Below are 22,229 nucleotides of genomic sequence, written 5' to 3'. Positions count from 1 at the left end.
GGGGATGCAAAGAAAAGCAAAAAGAGGCATTACCCTCAAGGAACCCACAGTCTAATGGCAGAGAAAACATGCAAGATAGATGATAGATTAGATAGATAGATAGATAGATAGATAGATAGATAGATAGATAGATAGATAGATAGATAGATTAGATAGATAGATAGATAGATAGATAGATAGATAGATAGATAGATAGATAGATAGATAGATGTAGAGAGCTATATCTAGCTATAGAGAGAGATAGAAATATATAGACAGAGAAATAGAGATTTAGAGAGATAGGTAGATAGATATATACAGAGAGAGGGAGAGACAGAGATAATAAAATAGATATAATCAACAAAGGGATCAGGAAAGAAATATTGTAGAAGGTAATATTTTAGCTCCTTGTAGCTTCCAGGAAACCTGGCAAGAGAGGGAGGAGAGAATTCCAACACAGTTAAAATTAATGGAACTGAGAGATGGAATGTCTTATGCAAGGAACAGCATGGAGGCCAGTGTCACTGGATCACAGAGTCTATGGAGGGAGTAAGGTATAAGAAGGCTGGGAAAGCAGGAAGGGACCAGGTTATAAAGAGCTTTGAATTCCAAGCATAGGATTTTATGCAGGTAATGGGGAACCACTGGCATTTATTGAACAGGGGAGTGACACTGTCAGGTTTGAGCTTTAGGATGATTATGGATGTGTCATTTCACTTTTGCTGAGTCTCAATTTTCTCATCTCTAAAATGATATAAGATGATAGGACCCTCAGAGACCATCTAGTCCAACCCATTCATTTTACAGATCAGTGAACTGAGGTTAAGTGACTTGCCTGACATTACGCAGTCAGTAGAGCTTAAAATAACTATCAAAAAAATCATGAAGAAATCACTTTATAAATCTCAAATATATGAATATTATTTATTACTACCAACAATGTTATATAGTACTTGTTTGAAAAAACAAATCACTCTTGTCAATCATTTACAATGTACCTATGTGTCTCATAGCACTATTTTCTGATTCTAAAGCATTATTCTCCCTTACTCACATATATAAGTAGTAACCAACCTATATGAGCAGGAGCTGACCAAAAAGCCCCGGACTATGTGAGAGAACTTTCCACAGCCAATGCCCAGGAAATGGCAGTCTGCTGTCCAACAAATAGATCACCTCAGTTTACAGACTGCCTGATTTAAATACTAGCTTGGCATGCAGTCACTGAAAGCGACGAAAATGAAATGAGACTGACTATGCTTTCCAAACTATTTTCTCTAGAAAAAGCACGAGCGCCAGCAACCAAAGAAAACTCAAACAGCCAATAATTATCCCCTTTAGCTGAGTGAAGGAGGATGAAGAAAGCAACTGAAGTCATTCATTTACCCCATTTCTGAATATCGTGCCATGATATCCAAGAAGCCAATAGATAATTAGCGATAGTTTCTATAGTATCTATATCTGGCCCTGGTAAATAATAACAACAAAAAGAATTTATTAAGCACCTGCTATGACCCTAGAACAATGAACACAGGCACAGGCACTGGAGATACAAGAACACAAAGAAAAGATAAGAAGCAATCTCTACCTTCAGGGAGATGATACTTTATCAGGGGAGAGATGGTGCACATATAGAAACCGTGCAAAGACAAAAGACAGATTGACTAAACTTAAAATTATGTGAAGGAAAATAATTAATAATGAGGCTAGAAAAGGAGGTTGTTGGAAGCAGTGAGCTTTTAATGTTGGATGAAGGGATTTTTTATTTGATAGAAACAATAGGGAACTGCTATTATCGAGCCAGGGGAGGGATATGGTCAGACCTGTGATCTAGGAAAATCACTTTGGCAGCTGTGTGGAGAATGGATTGGACAAGTGAGAGACCTGAAACAGGAAGTCTATCTATTTCACTCAAAAGGCAAGTAGGTGACCCTAAAAATCCTTTCTCATACAGAAAGATCATGAACAAAATTATATCCAGGCTTTTGAGTTGTCTGGGCTTTGATTTCTTCATTTGCAAAATATTCTTAATATAGAATTTCCTCCCACTCAGTGGTCATAAGTACCTTGAGTTTTCCCCTCTACCTATTAACTTTTTGAAAAATGTCAGTGGGTCTCATTTTCAAAGGTCCTTTTTTGGTCCCTGGGCATTGGGTACTATAGTATGGTGGGAATAGCAGTGGATCAGAGGTCCAAGGGTTAAATCCTTGTTCCCATGATTCAATCTATATGACCTTGGCAAGTCATTACATATATCTGGGACTCAACTTCTTCATCTGTGGAAAGACAAGTTTGGACCAGATGATATTTATATCCTATATTTTATTTTTCCTTTTCCTTTTTGAGGTTTAATGCAAAATTTGGATTTATCCGACACTAGTGGGCAGGATTTCTGGGCAACAAGTAGTCGTGGTTTCTGCTACATGACTTCTAATGGTTCTGCATTTCCTTAGTTGCTATGTGAGCGTATTTTTTAATGGCCCATTTTCATACAAATGCCATAATCTAATTTGGTAGCACACATGTTGTAAAAAGGCAACCTAGAAAAGCCACATGTTCCCACTGCATGAGCCATAGAAAGTAAGTTTCTTCTCAGGGTTTAAAAAAAAATCTAACCTTCCCAGGAATATTTCACTCATTGCAAGACTATGTCTCATGAATCTCTCCCAAGTAGTTTCTAGACACATTTAAAAGCACGTTATTAATCCTCATGATGTCCCTTGAAAGGGATGAATCTATACATTTACAGATGATGAAACTGAGGCCCCTAAAAACTAAGCAACTTGCCAAAGTTTACACCAAAAGTAAATGGCAGAATTGGGACAAGAACAGTGGTCTCCGGACTCAAAGTCCAGGCTCTGCTAAGTAGACCATGCTTCCTCCCCAATTAAGGAATATTATTCCAACAGAAATGGTCAGATCAGGGGAGGGAAAATGAATCGAATGTAAGTTAATCCCTACCTGAGTTTGCATAGCTTGCTCTCTTCCGCATTCACACATGTGGAGTCACCAGGGAGTTGTCTGGCTGTGTGTATTATTCCACAGCTGTCAGATAAATCAAAGATCCCAATGCAAAATGCAGCACTAGGAAACCTTATGTGATGTGGTTTTGTAATACTCGCTGGAGGACTTTCTTTGGGTCTATAAAATAATGAATGGATTGCACTGGAGACTAAGAATAGTATTTTCATGTGTGACAAATGTAATCCTGCAGGAAAAAAATTTTTTTCATGTCATTTAAAAGAAAATGTTACCCCCTTGCTTCAGACTAGACCTTTAGCAAATGAGAATTGGGTACCATCTTTTAAAACCTTATGTTTTTGTAATGAAGAAAGCGGGGGCCTGTTTCATTTTACTGTTTTATAGGAACATGTGTTAGCGAACACACCAGACTGGAGAGGGAAAAGTAGGAGCAGCGCTCGTACATTTGCAGGGTAGAGGTGCCACTGGTGTGGGGAAAGGCTCCGGTTTCCTATCAGCCCTTCCTGGAGGTGAGATGACAAAGAAGCTGAGCCATGCCATAAATTAGCAGTCCCAGAGCACCACCTCAAAGATTTTCTCCAGCCAAAAAGCACAGTCCATTTGTGACCAGCCTCTGATTTCCCTGGCAAAGCTTCAGTCCTACTGCACAATGTCAGATTGCAGGGTAGTCAGAGATGTGATGGTGAGGCTATAAAATACAGAGTTTGGAAGTAGCCTAATTATCCAATGTTAAAAACAAAAATTATGGGGCTCAAGATTGCTATTGTGGTGATGTCTTTGCAAACCCTTTAAACAGTCCTACAAAGGAAGCAAAAGCAATGCCATGGGTACGGTGCCGCCATTGGCAGGATTCTCGCTATGTGCTGATAGCTCATCATTGTAATGGGTAACATTTTCCATAGCAAAGGCAGGCACAATACAGCCAGGCCAAGTGTTTCAGATTAGCTATCGCAACTCTGATTTTAAGTACACATAGAAACATATCTCAAAATTCTCAAAAGAGAATGGCCCATGTATCTTCATGGGGAAATCACTGCAATCGTTTTATTGTAGGCAAAACTCTGAGCAGGATATCAAAATAACATGTATAAGCTGATACAAAATATATGGAAAATAAGCATGTAAATGCAAGTCAAATCACCATGTCAGAATGGTGATTAAGACTGGCTCCATGGTTTGCCTCTAAATAATTCTAACTATGGATGATAGTTTGGGGTTGGGTTTTTTCTTATTACAATTTCGTTGTTGTTCAGATATGTCCTATTCTTCTTGACTGTATTTGGAGTTTTCTCAGCAAAGATACTGGAGTGGTTTGCCATTTCCTTCTTAAGTTCATTTTACAGATAAAGAAACTGAGGCAAACAGGGTTAAGTGACTTGCCCAGGGTCACACAGCTCATAAGTGTCTAAGACTGAATTTGAATTCAGGTCTTGTAACTCCAGGCTTAGCTGCCTTCTTACTATATTATCTAGTTAAATACGGCACCTGGGTGCCAGCGTGGATAGAGTGCTGGGCTGGAGTCAGGAAGACCTAAGTTCAAATCCAGTCTCAGACACTTACTAGGAATGTACCCTGGCAAGCCACTTAAGCTCTGTTGCCTAAATTTCTTTGTCTGTAAAATGAAGGTATTCACAGCACCTTTATCCTATGGTTGTTTGGAAAATGAAATTAAATAATATTTGTAAAGCATTTTGTAAAACTTAAAGCTCTATGCAGCTATTATCACAAGAGATTATTTACTTTTCTTAAGTATGGTTTTATGACAATCAAAAAAATCAATATTAATTTTATATCCTTGAAAGAACACTCAATTCAGAATCCTAGTTTCTGGGTTCAAAATGGAGTTTTCCTACTTATTTCCTCTGTGATGACTTGCCCTCTCTGAAACAAAGTTTCTTCAATTTCTAAAATAAAGGAGTTTTATTCCATAACATATAGGGTCCCACCCAAGACTAAGTCCAAGGATCTCCTTTGTTCTTGTTTTTGTGTTTGTCCTTTATTCCCAAAGAGGACCATGACATCAGGGAGATGATGACATGACTTGCAGTTGACTTTGATTTGAGAGAGGGAAGGCTGTGCAAGGTCACCAGCCTCACTTTCTTCTCTTGAGTCATCTGGGTTCCACGATCAGATATTCATCAGGATGACTGGAGCTGGCCCAGGATGCTATGAGAGAACCTATTCCTTTTTAGGCTAAGACCTTTTCAGGTACTCACTTTGTGTGAGGTAACACCCATTCAGTAAGAAATGAGCCAAGAGATGACCCCTTCAATTAAAAAAATAAGTGAAACCTGTGTTCTAGATTTCTTTCAAATATACCAGGAGACAAAAGCCTGTAACAAATCTGTAAATATTGAATGACATTTTTAAAAATTTCCATTTAAAAATGTATATTTTTTTTAATTCAGATTATCCTCATCTCTAAGGAGCTAAGATTCTCAAAGGCAGGATCAACATCTGGTCTGACTTTATAAAAACTGGAGAGGAGCAGTAAAGGCCTAGGAAGATATAAGGGTGAGAGTCCTGGGCAATAAGCTTTCTCTTTCATTCATCCCTGGCTCTTTCTCTGGTCCCACTTTTCTGTTTGTTCCAGTTCCTCCAGAAAAAATCGCAGAATAAAGAGCAGGTGCCGCAGTGAGCCTGGATCCTATTTGGCCATAAGTCATGGCTAATGAGGGCACATGTGTCCTTCACGTGGGCCTTTGTTCACAGGTGTCATTTGCCTTGTCTTCCTTTTGAAGTCCCAGGCCCACCTGTGGCTGCTGGGAGTCAGGAACTGTGACACAACCAGCAGACACAAACACAATGGGGGGTTTTCTTGATCGCTACAGCAGAGCTTTTTTTGCAAATGGATGGAAAATTATCTGAGAAGATAAATGAAACATACAGACCATCTGATTAATCATCATTCCCCAACATATACCTGGATCATAAAAGGAATCAGTGCATACCAAGCTCTTAGCAAAATGGGAAGTGCTATATAAATGTGAGCTGCCATCAATATTATTGTGATTAGCATTGCTGAACAGAGTTTTCTGTATCCCATTATGGAACATTATTAACCACAGAGAATTCACTTGGCGTGCTTTGATTCATATGAGAGAGATACAAACAGTCTCTATGACAGCTAGTTTTTGAAAACTACCAATTGATGAATGATAATTATGGGTAGTTAAATGATGAATAAGGGGCAAGGTAGCACTGAAAAGAATGGACCAGATTTGAGACCAGAAAGATTTGCGCTCAAGGCCTGACTCTGCCCCACCTGGTTATGGGACCATAGGCAATTCACAATCTCTCCATGCTTATGGCAGATACCCAAAATGAGTTATCCACATGTATCAGTGGAAGGAGTTTCCCCATCAGGCGTTCTCTATACTGATGAAATCACAGATTTGGTTAATTTTTTTTTTTTTAAAAGCCAAACCTTAAAAATGCATATCCTAACATAGGGTATTTACATCGAGTGACAGTGTATGCAAATTTGAAAAAATGCTTGTTATTTTTCAGACTTACTTCTCCATTCATACTCTGTATTATCCATTTATGATCTGGCCAACCTGATTGGTTATTCTAAGGGGAAAAAGCTTAATTCTTGGCTTAGACAGGTCAGGAGGTATGTAGCAGGTGGCTGATGGTGGTCTGGCTGGAATTCAAGTTAGTCAAGTTGTTGGATAGTCAGCCTTTTAATCCGGTTGCATTCCTCACTGCTTTATTCAGGGGGGTGGGAGGAGGTGATTTTAACTCAGTATTCTGTAATATTTCAGTTTCTAACTGGTTTATCCCAATGTTCTTCAATGCAGTATTATTTTGCTATGACAAAGAAGTCTCTAGCACATGTCTGTCAGCAAGCATTTATTAACCACCTACTGTATGTAGTATAAGCACTTGCTCATCATTGGGAAAACAAGAAATAACCCCTGCTCTCAGTTTCCATTTTAATTGAGGAGGGAGAGTACAAATATAAATGTTTAGAGCATAAATAAAAAGAGACTAAGTATGAAGTAGTTAAATACAAAGTAGTTTAGGAAGAAGGGTCCTAGCAATGGGGGGAAGGAGGGTACTCAGAAAAATCTTCATGTAGATAGATGATGGTACTCGAGCTGCAGATGACAGCTATTTAAGAAATCTTTTGTACATAGGAACCCATGGAAACTTATGTAGCAAAACACTTCAAAGTGTACTTCACTTTCTCTCTCCTCCTCCCACTGCCCTTTCTCTATTCCTGGATACAGAACTTTGAGTAGAAAATATGCATCTATGCTTTATTTATTGACCCCTGAATGAACATATAAAGTCAAGTTCCAAAAGTGCTGAGGATAAGTTTGTTTTCTCACTGAAACAATTAAGAGTAGGCTAATACAAAGACCTCTCAGATTTCTAACTAATACTTAAAGTAAACTGAACTCATTTAGAAAGTTTAGGTTATTCAATTATCTTCACTAAGTTTTCAAGTCTTCAAAGTTGGAAATAAAGCAGAAAATGAAACTGTGTCAATAGCAAGAAATATATATTATTTTTCTGATGAAAATGAAAGCAGGAAACACTAACTTCAGCACATCTCACCAAATACCTATCCTAGACTTTTGTGCTTATTTTATCTAGTCTAGTCACTAAACAGCAATCAGAAATACAATAAACCTAGAATGACCAAATAACATATTTTCCTTATGGAAAAGTAAAATTCGTGATCAGTCTGTTTGTATTGACAGGACACTGTCTCATTTTGTTTTGTCACCCAATAATAGTTATTTCATTCATAGTAGAAATGACTAAAATTCTAGAATATATTTCAAATTCAAAAATTAGTTACATTTTAGGAAAAATTCTTTTCCAAGTGTGACTTGTCTTTTAAAAAGCATTGACCCAAGACTTTAAAGAAACAGTGACAGTCCTAATTCATTCTTTCATTCATTCAGGCTTGGTACTAAGCAAGCAAGAAAAAAAATCCACAAATCAGGAATCAGATGAAGAGGGAATTTGAATACATTTCCCTTTTCCTTTTTCAAATCCTTTTTTTATTTGATAGAGTCTCAGGAAAGGTTCATACAACTATACTGTAATCCTACATAGCCAAAATTCTCTGTGGGTGCAATTCACCATGGCTCATTAAGACAGCCTAATTGGAAACAGAAATCACTTGTAGAGATGGGTATGATGGCTGTAGTGAAAAATCTAGTGTCCAATTTTACTACAAATGTATAGACTCAGTTCATGTTTCTGGGGAAGTGCTTCCCAGGCTTACTGATAATGAGGAAATAAGTAGAAATGAGTAAGAAGATGGGGTGGGCAGTGGTTAGTGTGGCAGGGGGCAATGAAGATTGGATTGGCTAAGGGGAGTGTGAATGGGTCTCATAAATTTTTTTCCAAATCCTTTGGCCAGTTTACTTTGATGAAAAAGCCACACCAGTGTGAGCTTTCAGTATTGATTTTTTTCCTCAATTCAAGTCAATTAAAGACAGCATGTCTTTGAGTTTAGACCATGTGCAAGGTCTTGAGTTGGGGATTGAGAGGGATATAAAGATGGCAAAGATACAATCCCTTGACCTAAAGAAGTTTAGACTCCTTGACGTTTTCCCTATCTAGTTCTAACACTTTCAGAAGCATGGCAAAATGTGTGCCAACTTATAAAGTACTTTCATTTTAAAGACAAATCCTACAGGGACTATAGGCTAAAGTGATAGAATGACTCACGACATTAAAGTGTCATAGTTTAAAACTGCATTTTCTAGGGACTAACAATTGTAACATTAAACCACTTGAATTTTTAGCTCAATTAATACTTAATATTTGACTGCTGATATATCTATGCATTATAGCATATTTACATAAATTCACTTTGATGATTATGCAATGCCAATGGAAAGTTATGAGGAGACATGTACATATATATGTATATGTTTTAACTCATGACTTCAACTTTATTTAAAAAGCACACAACCCATCTGCCCAAAAATTTTAGCAAGACCTGGCAGGTTGAATTCACTGAGCCAGAAACATCAACAAAACTTACTTCATTTGTTGAGTTAATGAAATTTCACATCCAGCAGGCTTCACTGAAATAGAATAGCTAGACAAATAAAATTATTGTTTGAAAATGATGCTAAGTATCTCCTTACTGGATAGTAAAATGAGTTGTATTGAATCAGTTTCTGGCTTAGACTGCACATTTTCAGAACAGCAAACGTTTTCCATTTCTGTTAATCTGGGGTGACAGCAAAGTACTTTCAAATGTTACGTGTTTAAGAAATAGATTATAATCTTGAAGGGGTTTTGGGTGGTTCTGAATTACTGTGTAAAATATGGAGTGCCTGAGCCAGGCTAATGTGGTTACTGTGGTCATAGACTTGTGCAGGGACGAAAACCACAAGCATCAAGAACAAGTAGTCTTCCAAACATCGCATCACTACAATAAATATAATTAACTGCTGTAATAGGGCCAAAGTAGGAATCTGGGAGTCTAAAGATACTGGAGCATATTTTTAAATCATTTTCAGAGAACAGAAATTACATGGTTCTTGAAAGTAATACTCATATTCAATCAGATTCCATCCAGTGAGAAAATTTATAGTGGATATCCAGTGTCTCAAATGAGAACATGTAGCATCCAATCTGGAAGAATTTGTTTGTTTGTTTTGGGTTTGCATTTAACACTGGTTTCTGTTTCATCATTAGAGTCAGCTATTATAACCAGTTGGCATAGGACAGAACCTGATTGGCGTGGTCTGGTTTGGCTTAATAAATGGATTTGGTTTCAGTTTGGGCCATGGCTGGTAAAACTGGATAGAACAGAAAAGAGAACCTGATAATATCAACCGTTGGTCAAAAGGTGAGTAGAATTTAGTAGGTTAAAAATAGCTTTTACAATTTTATGATCCTTTTCTTAATCACACAGTCTTCTAATTGAACAGACTATAAAGAGGGCAACGGCAATTCAAATACTGTTTTGAAAATGTAACTTCCACAAGTCAAAAGTCAACAGAATAACCACAAAACTTAATTTTAAAAGAAAATGTTGACTATGACATCCATTTTCCATTCAGAGAGAAAAACCTTAATAGATAGAGATATGTATACACATATGTAGACAGATGATAGACAGACAGACAGACAGATAGAGAGAGAGAGAGAGAAAGATAGATAGATAGATAGATATGGAGATACACAGTTATGTACATTTACAGACATATGTTTGTCCATATAAAGTTTAAGACAGGAAGCAAAGAGTATGAATAAGCAAGACGCTTCTGACAACTGTAATCAATAGGTTCTTCTAGAAACCATGGTAATTTCATATTTCTATATATGATGAGAAGAGAGAGCTCACAGTGAAATCTCTAGCTTTCCTAATTCCTCCCAAGTAGTGATATGATAAACTCATGAGAATCAAACACCAGATTTCAATAAATTATGTAAGTAAACAAAAAAAAAAACCTGGCAGATAAGCTTTTATGTTGGCAAACATAAAATATGGAATTTAAGGGAGAAAATGATCCAGAATATATTTATAAGAAAATTTAACTTGTTTCAGTGAAAAAAATAAGGAAAGGAACACTATACATGAAGCATTGGCTGCTGTTTATGTGAAAAAAAGGCCCAAGAAAAACTGGCAATTCTAGAAAAGATTACCCCATCCTTGATCAATAATGTGACGAATCTTTAAGTCGTAGAAATATACAGGGTATCCCAAAAATCTTTAATGTCTGGACTATTTGTTGTTACTGTTGTTGAATTGTTTTAGTCATGTACAATTCCGTATTAATCCATGTACTTTATAGGGTTTTCTTGGCAAAGATAATGAACTGGTTCACCATTTCCTTCTCCAGTATGGTCCCATTTTATAGATGAGGAACTGAAGTAAATAGGGGTTAAGCTACTTTCCCAGAGTCACAGAGGTAGTAAGCAACTGAGGCCAAATTTGAACTCAGACTGACTCCAGTCAAAGTATTCTATTTGCTGTCCCCACGCCTGGACCTTCCCTTTAATCTCTTCGTTTCATCTTGTCCTTCACAGTTGCCAAATTGATATTCCTAAAGCAAAGATCTGACCATGCTATTTCTCTGCTCTGGTACATCCAGTGGCTCCCTATTGCCTCTAGAAAAAAATATGGATTTCACTCTTTGGCATTTAAAGTCCCTTATAATCTGGCTCATTCTATTTTTTCTTCCCCAGGCTAATTATATATTACTCCCCCTCACGTACTCTACACTATTGCCAAACTGATCTACTCGCTACCTTAGACAACGGATCTCGGTGTCTTTGCTTGTGTGGACCAGTGATCAGTTTCTAACTGGAATGCATTGAATTCTAATCACTGTCTTTTCTAATACCTGAATTTCTTCAAGGCTCAGTTCAAGCCTGACTTTCTACAAGGATTTATCTTGATTCCTCTTGGGTACTAATGCCCTCATCACCACTCTCTAAAATTACTTTATTTTTAAATTTTTTAAATTTTACTTTTACATTTATTTAATTTCTTTTTGTTTTTAAATTTAATTTTATCTTTATATTTATTTTATTTCTTTTGTATCTATCTTGTATTTGTTTATTTTACTATATGTAGTCTTTCTCTAATTGAATTTAAGCTCTAGTTTCATTTTGGCCACTACGTTCTAAATATCTAGTACAATTCGTATTAAATAGGGGCTTAGTAAAAGTTAAATTAAATATGACTTGGCCAACAGATTATAATTAACTAATAGAATGAATATATTAGTATTTAAATATTATACATTTTGCCATGGAGTTAATATGATACATATTTAAAACTTCCTAATCACAAATTTGCCCTATGGTAATTAGGCATTGTTGGTAAGGGAAATAGAGAGAGGCAAGGGTCTGTGATTGCGAGAACTCCCAGAGGAGGAAATTCTGTCAATGAAGATGGGTACTTTCTCTATAACTAATAGCCCTTGAGATGTGCCTTGAATCCTAACAGGCGAAGTGACTTGTCTGGAATCTATGCTAGTCTGTGTCCTGAATCCAGGTTTTTATTTGTCTCGAAAGCCACTTCTCTAACCACCATACGACACTACCTCTCACAGGAAACTTTACCAACTTTCCATTTCTATCCAGTGCCACCATTACTCATCACACAAATTGGATCAAAATGCCTGTCCTATTCTTGTGAGCCCAGTGAGAATATCACCAGACTGGGACTTTGTGGAGTTAGACTGGGATTGAAAATAGTTTTCTTATATTTGGATCTGTCTCCCACCTTTAGCAATAATGTGGAAAATCAGAAGCCAGATTCCAAGATCATCCAGAGTAATCCCCAAAAGAAGAATAAAGTAGGGAAGGGGTATAGGACTTGGAAAGGAGAAAGGGGATCCAAAAATACGAGAAATGGAATAGCATTTGAAGGGGAGAGGAGAGAATGAATAACTGGGCTGGGCAGTAATCTCTCCTAAGGTTTTTCTGATGGTCTCTGATCGAAGATGTGAGGAATTTAAATAATAGGACATAGCTAATGCCCTACAAGGGGTATGTGCCAATGACCTAGGTGGTCCCAATGCCCCTGGTTGACAAGCACAACAATATCCAGGAACTGAGAGACAGAAAAGACCTAGACTTCAAAGATGTGTAAATTTCTAAAACAGGCAAAAGTTTGTGTCAGATTCAAGATGACTATATGGCTTTTATGAGGCAAAATCCAATTTCAGTATGAACAGCCCACATCAGGGTGACCAGTGCATAGTCAAACAAAACTATTAACTTCTAGTAAACAGTTTTTGGAGATCTAGTCAACTTAATAGCCAATAGAAAAAAAGTCTTATGAACAATTTACTTAAAGACCAAATTATTAAGACATAATCTGAAAAAATTAAATGGTTACCAAAAAACTTAAATAATTTTAGATGATAAGTTATATAAACTCCAAAACAACAAGAAATGGGCCTTATTTAAATTTTACACCCTGTTCCAGACTTGATTTAATACAGTACTTTATACTTTATACTATGGAGAGGCAGGTAGGTAACCTAGAGTTAGGAACACCCAAGTCCAAATCCAAGGTCAGATACTCACTGGCTCTGTGACCCTGGGCCAGTCATTTAACTTGTCTGCCTAAAGATTGCTATGAGGATTAAATGAGATAATATTTACATATAGTGTTTTGAAAATGTTGAAGTGCTATATAAATATTAGCTATTAATAAAATATTTTAATGAAACTGTTATGAAACAACTATAAATCAACAATTTTTTTGAAATTTTTTAATTAATTTGTTTTCAATTTTCAACAATCATTTCCGTAAGTTTAAAATTTTCTCCCCTCCTACTTCCTTCCCTCCCTGAGATGGCATGAAATCTTATATGAGTTCTGCACATATATTCTTATTAAACACATTTTCACATTTGTCATGTTGCATAGAGGAATTAAAACAAATGGGATTCTGATTCCATGGTTCTCTCTCTCTGGATATGGAATCAATAAATATTTTTTTAAGAACTTGCTTTATGGATCAAAGAAAAGGAAAGAACCTGACTCTATCTGAGGTGGTAAAGAATTGGAAAATGTGGGGAACAACCAGTGAAAAAGCCCAGAGTCAGGAGATGGGGTGTCTTCTTTAAAGAACAGTAAAGAAGGAAATGTCACTGGATCACAGAGTACCTGGAGGATATTAGAGTATAAAAGACTAGAAAGGTAGAAAAGGCCAGGTGATAGGGACTTTGAACACTAAACAGATGATTTTATGTTTAATTCTGGTGATAACAGGGACTCACTGGAATTTACTGATTGGCGCTAGGGGCTGGTGACATGCATATCTGTGCTTTAGGAATATCGCTTTGATCCCTGATTGGAAGATGACCTTGACTGAGGAAAGCCCTGAGGCAGGGATGACAACCAGAAGGTTACTAATGTAGTTTAGGAGAGAGGTAATGAGGTCTTGTGCTAGGGTAGAGGTAACGCCATAGGAAAAAAGAGGGCATGTAGCAGAGATGTTATGAAGTCCAATTGACAACACTTGGCAAAGGATTGAATGAGGAGGAAGGACGAGAGAGACTGAGGAGTAAAGTGTGACAACTGGGTTGTGAACTAGGAGGATGACAGTAATGGTGAAGAAAAGGCAAGGGTTTGTGGGAGAACGGTAATCAGTTCAGCTTTGGATGTGTTCAATTTAAGGTGCCCGTGGAATATCCAGTTCTAGATGTCAGGCAGTTGAAAATACAAGCCTGGAAAGTCAGGAGAGAAATTAAGACATATATTTCTAAGCTAATGGGTTACTGAGCTAGAGAAGTGACAGTTCTGACTTTGTATGTTGTATCTTGCCTTGGAAACTTTACTCTAGCAAAGTTTTCTATAAAGTAAATTTCTATAAAGTAAATACAATTTTTCAATTGATTTTTATCATAAAATTTCCAGAGGGGGAAAAATGTAATAGGATTTCTAGGCTTTGCTTTTCTATTCTAATGTCTGCAAACCTGACCTCTCCTATCAGTTTTTCATAGTGCTATAACTTTAGATCTGGAAGGATCCTTAGAAGTCACAGAAACCAATCTCCTCACGTTAAGAAACTGAGGTCTACAATGCTTCCTACTGACTGTTCATTTGAGCCTCTGCCAATTGCTTGCCCAGGATCTGCTAGAAATGACATTGTAAATCTTGTACTCAACTCTAATTTCAGTTTATCTAATAATTATTTCCATTTGGACTAAAATCTACTGTCTAAATTTCTGTCCTCTTAGTTGGAATCCTAAATCCTTACACATCTCCATATTTAGATTTTGTGTCTCTACTTAGGCCTTCAGATTTACCTGGACTTTCCTAGCTATAACCGTCCTGTTACCCTTTCCCCAGAACCCTAGTGATGATATGGCAAGACAGAGATACATGGCAAGGATAGAGAATAGGTTTCTGGGAAAGGAAAAGGAAATAACCAGCAGAAGGAGAGTACAATGTTAATAACAGCAATAATAATGCGGTTTTAGAGCACATTAAGGCTTATGGCACTACAAAGCTCACTCTATATATCTATTTATATTTATTTTATATTATATTATCCATATATCATTTTATATTATATCATAATATCATATTATTTATATTATATCTGTATCTATATATATCTAGGTATAGATATATGTAATGTTTATCATAAGGTTCTCACAAAAAACCTGTGAAGTAGGTGCTCCTTATCATCCCCAGTATAACAGATGAGGAAACATGAGGACTTGCCCAGGGTCCCACAGCTAGTCTGTTACTGGTCTTTCATCCTCAAAGAGGACCATGACATCTGGAAGGTAATGTCATGATTTGCAAGTGAATTAGCTTCAAGCAAGAAAGGCTGTGCAAGGTCACCAGCCTCACTCTTTCCTTTGGAGTCACCTGGGTTCAATAGTGAGATATAAATCAGGACAGCTAGAGGTGGCCCCGGATGCACTAGGAGACCTTGGCCTTTTTAAGTTAAGGTCTTACCCATGTCCCAGTCTGACTGAAGCAATACCCATTCAGTATATGAGTAGAGAAGACATGAGGTTAAAAAATAGCCTCTTTTACCTTACCAGTAAGTGTCTGAGGCAGGATTTGAAGATCGTTTAGAATTGTTCTGTTTGATCTCAAAGAGAATAACTAGAAATAAAAAGAAAAAGAGGTTATATTTTTACTACAAGGCAAGAAAATCTTAACAGAGCTTTTCAAAGGTGGCATAGGATACCTCAGGATCCTTCAGTAGAAGTCTCTCAGCAAAGACTAAATGGTCACTTCTTGTGGTTGTGGTGGTGGTGATGGAGGATTTCCTAGAGCAGATTCTTGTAAAGGTGAGATTAGACGGTCTCTGAAATGCTGTGACTGAATGTAAGGACATAAAACTAAATATTACCTACTTTATAATTTTATTCCAAGCTATGCCTGCAAACAATTGTTTATGCTCCTGCCCAGCATCCCCTCAATGTTTCAGTTATATTGTTAAATCTCAGAAAGAAACCTCTGAAAGCTGCTTGAACTCTTCCAGATTCGGTGTGCCAAAAAAGTACTGAAATTCTACTTAATACCCTGGTGATCCATAAGGGTTTACTACTTTTGAATTAGGCAGCTAGGTAGCTCATTGAATGGAGTACTGGGTGAGCTCTAGGAAGATCTGAGCTTAAATTGTGCCTCAGATACTTACTTGTTTTGTGACCCTGGGTAAATCACTTAACCTCTCCAAGTCTCAGTTTCTTCATCTGTAAAATGGGGATTATAATATAATAATAGGACTCATCTCCAAGATTTGTTGTGATAACTAAACGGTATAATACATGTAAAGTGTTTTGAAAATGCTGAAGCACTACATAAATGCTAGATGATGATGATGATAAATATGGCAACTTATTCCTGGAGAAAGTAGCTGATGACCTAAAGAATTTCACTGTATATGTATTCAATATATTATGAATGAATGAGTGAATGAATGTGTACTTAAGTGTTTACTATATGCCAAGTACTATGCTAAGTTCTGGGGATACAAATACAAAAATGAGACAGAAACTGTCCTTATGGAGTTTATATTCTAATAAAAAGAGATAAAACACATAAAACAGTGGTAACCAGGGTGGGATATTTTGGTTTAAGAAGTCATAAAGATGGTGAGTAGAGCCATACAGGATTTGATTCACATGATCTTTTCATTTGTGGTAGCATAATCCTCCCTAAAGCAAGAAGTTGGAAAGTATGAGAAGGTGGGAGATGGAGAATGGGGTGGAACTACACCAGTAGCAAAAAGATGGCCAGGATGGAATGTGATGCATGTCTGGGATCAACTACATATAGCAACTATCTAAATTTTCACTCACCAAATAGTAAAATAAGAACTGCAGAAGGACTTGGAGCTTCAAAGCTAACTGCATTAATTTCCCCAGTGAGTCAACCAGCACTTATCTAGGATATGGGTCTTTAGTGGTCTGGTGGCCCTGGGAGTGGCCAGGTTAGACAGCCAAGTTGGAATAATATACATATGATTTTAAATGAACAGTGGAGTAATGAAAAAACCACAGGACATCTGGGTCCAAATCCTGGCTTGACTATGATCAAGTCACTTAAAATCTCTGAACATCATTTATTAGCATCACCATGGTACTCTAGAAACATGTACATGCAGTGAAATGTTTTATAATCCCAGTACTAGTACTCATTATCTGTGTAACCTTGGACAAGTCCCTTAACTTGTCTGAGCCTGTTTCCTCATCATTAAAATAAGGTTTTTAACCAAAATTCTCCTTATACAGGAAGGAGACTCATGCCCAAGGTCACATGCATATACTAAGATGGAGAGGTGGGAGTCAAACCTAGGTCTTCTAACTCCATTTTCCCACCATTCTAGACTACAGATGTGAAAGAGAGGTGAGAAGAGATATTTATATGTGCATGTGTGAACATGTGCATGTGTACATACAGTAGAATAAGGAAGAGAAAGAAAGCAAAAGCTGCAGGAGAAAAACTGTCAGCAGTAGCATATTAAAGTCAATTCTAAGCCACCAGGCAAGTTCAATCTATAGCAGACATCTGTACACAAACAAACACTGTGGAAAGCAGTCACAGCTCTTGAACTTACTAAGAAAAGTAAACAATGAACCACAAAGCTGATTAAAAAAATTGTAAAAATGAAAGGACTGTTCTTTCCCAACTAGAAACATGCATTCTTCACAGCTACTATTTTACAATAATTGGGGGCTCAAAGCCAATTTAAACTGGAATTTGAACTATGAAAGCTATTGGGACCATTCTTTACCTCAGCTAACTTTGTTTTTTCCAAATATTGTCTATAAATGGCATCTAGACTTGTGCTTATGTCTATGTATACAGATACACACGTATACATACACACACACATATATAGTAGATGTGTACATGAACATGTGTGTGTATACCAAATATACCTATATGTTATCTTTAAAAGCTCTTTATCAACCCCACTAACATGTCATATTATGCTCAACATTCTCTCCACCAATCCAAAGTCAAGTCAACAGAATGTGCAAAATATCCCCTACTTGGTTTGTCTTAAAGTACATGTTACACATAGCCAATGTTCAAAAGATATTTCTTGACTGGAAATGTAACATGATTTAATGGAAAGAATCCTGGATTGAGAGGGAGAACAACACTCTCTCTATCAGAGACCTATCCTCTTTTTAACCATGGCAAGCAATCAGCATCCATTTCCTCATTTGTAAAAATAAGCCTAATAAAACCTGTGGTGCCTACCTCAGTAGGTTCTTGTGAAGTTCCAATATGAATAAAAAAAAAAAAAACTAACAGATGAATAGACACTTCCTCTCATCATAGCAACAAGATACACTCTTCTTAAGACTTTGAAACAATTCTTTTAGAGTGTTTGTTAAATCCCTTGACTACAAAATCCTGCATTTTAATTTAAACAACGATCTCAAGAGATGTTAAGTAGGTAATTTTCTCTAAAGGAAATAAGTGGCATAAACAGCCCACTGAAAGGGCCAAAACTAAGGCTATCATTTTCCATATGCTTATATTTTTAGAACAGGATTTAGTGAAACAGAAGGAAAAGGATCTAGATAAATGCATGAGACACCATTTGTGACAAATAAAAAGCGTTTTTTTTTTTTTTTTTTTTTTTACCTATTTAACAAACAAGAAGACTCCAATAGACTTTGGCAGGAACTGCACAAGACAAAGCCAAGACCAAGAGACGTGTTATTTATGTTATGATCCAATCCTTTTTCCTGAATGTCTTTACATATAAAAGGCAAAACGTTAACAATGGAATATTATCCAATTTAAATGTAATCACTTGCACATGTGGGGAAGCTACAGCTGAAATGTATCCCAATAATTATTTATGGGGTCTCGATAGCTTTATATCAAAAAGAGGGAAGTGGTAGCTGAAACTACTGAGATATATTTTTTTTTAATCTGTGATCCATGATGAATGCAAATGAGAAGATGACATGGTGGAGCTATTTAGATCTCTTGAACACCATTGTGAACCATTTTCAGAATTCATTTTTTCTTTTTTCTTTCATAGCCATTATCATCATCATTGTCATTCTTGTTGCTCAGGAACCACAAACCTGAGTCTGGGGAGATGCTCACCTTTGAAGCATTAGGAAATCATCTCATTCCAAAAGGTTTATCATAGAATATAGAGAATTATAGTACAAGAGTGCTGGAAGAGACCTTTATAACCTTCTTTTTCCTATTTGCTTTTCCAGAAAGCCAGGTTTAATCTTGGCTTACAGCCCATAATAACCTTCCAAACAGCTATCAAGAACAAAACAGGTTTTCAAAGCCTGCATAATAGGATAAATAAAAGGTTCTATTATTTATTTTTAATACGTAAATAACAGCTGCAGAAGTTTTGTGATGGTGGTTTCAAAAGAAAAATAAAAAGACAAAAAAGTCATTATTTGTAGCTAATTTGTGAATAAATAGGTAAATTATATCATTGTATCTGATTCTTTTCAATGTAAACTAGCGCACATATCTTGTAATTTTCTTAAATACTACCTCATATTTGAGTATGAGCATAAACTCTAAAGAAAAAATATGTTTTTTGACTGTGTCTATGCAGAGGAGCCAAATTGAATCGGAACCATAAGTTCTAGTACAAGTCAGCCAGCCGCTGCTGTCTGCACAGGTGCCAAACAGCATAAATTGGAACTTGCACCCAGCCAGCCACATTGATCACAGACCAGGACATGTTCAAGCACAGGTTCAACCAATTTGGCAGTCACCAGCTACTAGGAAACCAACAGTAACAAATAGACCAATCTGGCATAGACAAACACCCCACAGAATGGTTCCCTTTCAGTAAAATCATCAGGCAGCTCAGGAAGAGAAGTACACAAAGTCAAAAGCTTTGACAGCCCTTTCAAATAAGGTTCTTGGACTGCTAACAAGAAGAGATATTATCTGCAGCTCACACAGAACTTGACTTCACATATTAGTATTTCTAGACATATTCGTTCATTCTTATTCAAGAGCTTAACAGAGAGGCATAATAAAGGAGTTGAATTAGGTCAAGACTCAGGCACTAGTTCAGTGATGTATGTACAAAGGATCACCAAAGGTTTGAGATCTGACTGGCCTTATGGGATAGGTAGTTGGGAGGAGTAAGCATTCCCTGATTCCTGAGTGCAGCAAGATTGGGCAAATCGCTTAGCCTCTTCTCTCTGCCTCAGTTTCTTCAGTTATAAAATGGAAAAATTAATAGCACCTACCTACCAGGTTTATTGTGAGGATCAAAGGAAATAATATTTGTAGAGTACTTAGCACAGTGCCCACCATATAGTAGATGTTATATAAATCACATCGTTGTTGTATTCCAATCTTTGAGCTGGAGGGCAGACTTTGGTTGTGCCCAACTCAAAGATCGAGGGAGTACCATTGTCTTTCAGGACCGCGATGAAATGCTTGCCCTTGTCCATTACAAATCCCAAAATACAGGTCAGGTCTGAAACCACTGTACTGGCTGAACTGAAATTGCCTGAAAGTCAGTTTCTAGTCCCAGGTGTGTGGACCTTGGGAAATCACTGAAAGTCCCTAAGCCTCAGTTACTCATCTTAAAATAGAAACAACATAGCTGCCCAGGTTCCTTCATAAGAGTGGTTTAGAAGAGCAAATTAGTTCATAGATTTTGAAGTACTGTAAAGGAGTCCAATACCTGTGTGCCATTTTCTTCTTCCCTAGGTCAATATGGGAAACCCTAGCGTTCTGAACATGCAGAGCAATTATCTATATCAAATGTCTATTTATGCTGAATGGTGGGGGGGAATGACACATTCTGATTATTTATACTCTGGTGAACTGAGTTAGGTGTTGTAAGGGAGGCATAAAAGTTTTATAAGAGCAATTCAAGGAAATGGGGACATTTAGCCTGGACAAAAAAAAATTAGAGGGGTTTTTTTTGACATTCAACAATTCAAAAACATTCTCCTTGGATATAGAAGGCAGAACTTAGACCAATTAGTCTCAGCAGATTTCATAGGGTCTTAGAGTCACAGATTAAAAGTAATTTTGTTTAATTGTCTCATTTCATAAATGAAAAAACTGAGGGCTCAAAGTGGTTAAGTGAATTCCTCAAGGTCAGACAGATAGCAGTGTCAAGATTTGGACCCCAAATTTCTGACTCCAAATCCATAACTCTTACCAGCTCAGTACAATGCAGAACTTTCTAACAGACCTATCTGAAAAGGAAATGCACTGGTTTGGGAGATTCTCCTCCTTGTAAGAAATGTTTAGAAACTGGGTGACTACTTGTTGGAGATATTATAGAAAGAATTCATGCTATACTTGCTGGTCTAGATGACATTAAGACATGGGTTCTTTACTCAGGAACTTAACAGTCTTCTTAAGGAAATGAAAATAATACGAAAGAAACAATCAAAAACAATCATAGATAGCATATAATTATCTAAGAAAATGTTGGACAGAGTACAATTAGCATAGCAGACAGCTTCAATGCCCATTTTCAATAATAAATTACATTTCATCAGTGCTTGTCATTGGCATAAAGAATATAGTAAGTATTGGCAAATAGATATTTTACATATAAAAAAAGTTACCAAATGTCTTAAAAGGTTTTTTATGAAAAAGAGCCACCAGAGCTTAGAAAAATAAACTGGTTCTTTACAGGAAACTCTATACCCTTTAGTCAAAATTTAATCAACTCTTTCTAGTCATTTTTTACAATGCTAACTTGAAATCAGTACTGTTTGTAAGTAGGCACTATCTACCCTGGAGGTGTCTGAATTCTTGAGGCCACCAATCACAACATTTCACCCCTTCAAGTTTCCAAAGCCCTGGACCTCTTCTTTTTTGACCCTACCCCTCAATCCACATTTATGAGATCTGTCTCATCTCTAGTTTTATACCATACTACCTACTGATTCTGTACACGTCTTTGTTTATTCCTGAAGTCTACTTCAGGTACTCACTTAAAATGAGGTAATTCCTATTCCTGAGGTCTCCCATTGCATCCTGGGCCATCTGCAGTCATCCTGATGAATATGTGGTCACTGGATCCAGATGTCTGAGGAGGAGAAAGTGAGACTGGTGACCTTGCACAGCCCTTCCTCACTCAAAACAAAATCAAGTACAAGTCATGTTATCATTTTTCTGAGGTCATGGTCCTCTTTGAAAGCAAAGGATGAACACACAAAGTCTATTAATGGAAATAACTAAACAGAACCGGTAAAGTGAAGATAGAAAGGCAGGAAGAGACTAGAAGACTGCAAAATAATGAGAACTTAAAACATTTTCAGTAATGGACAGGTTCAGTTTCCATGATGAATCTGATATTCTTTTCCTGTTTC

The 22,229-nt window shown here is 36.9% G+C and overlaps 1 long non-coding RNA gene across 1 annotated transcript; it reads right to left on the bottom strand.

Moving 5' to 3' along the window:
• Positions 1-1,400: 1,400 nt before the first annotated feature.
• LOC140512685 (uncharacterized) lies at positions 1,401-21,942 on the bottom strand. Its single transcript, XR_011969878.1, has 4 exons — positions 21,852-21,942; positions 15,617-15,750; positions 15,465-15,531; positions 1,401-5,825 (listed from the first exon to the last, which is right to left on the bottom strand). It is a non-coding gene; the product is annotated as an uncharacterized lncRNA (long non-coding RNA).
• Between the last annotated feature and the right edge of the window lie 287 nt (positions 21,943-22,229).

Source organism: Notamacropus eugenii, chromosome 6 (assembly GCF_028372415.1).
Source record: "Notamacropus eugenii isolate mMacEug1 chromosome 6, mMacEug1.pri_v2, whole genome shotgun sequence".
NCBI classification, from domain to species: domain Eukaryota; kingdom Metazoa; phylum Chordata; class Mammalia; order Diprotodontia; family Macropodidae; genus Notamacropus; species Notamacropus eugenii.
The sequence above is the reverse complement of the archived record's forward strand: the minus strand, read 5'-3'. Positions and strand labels throughout refer to the sequence as shown.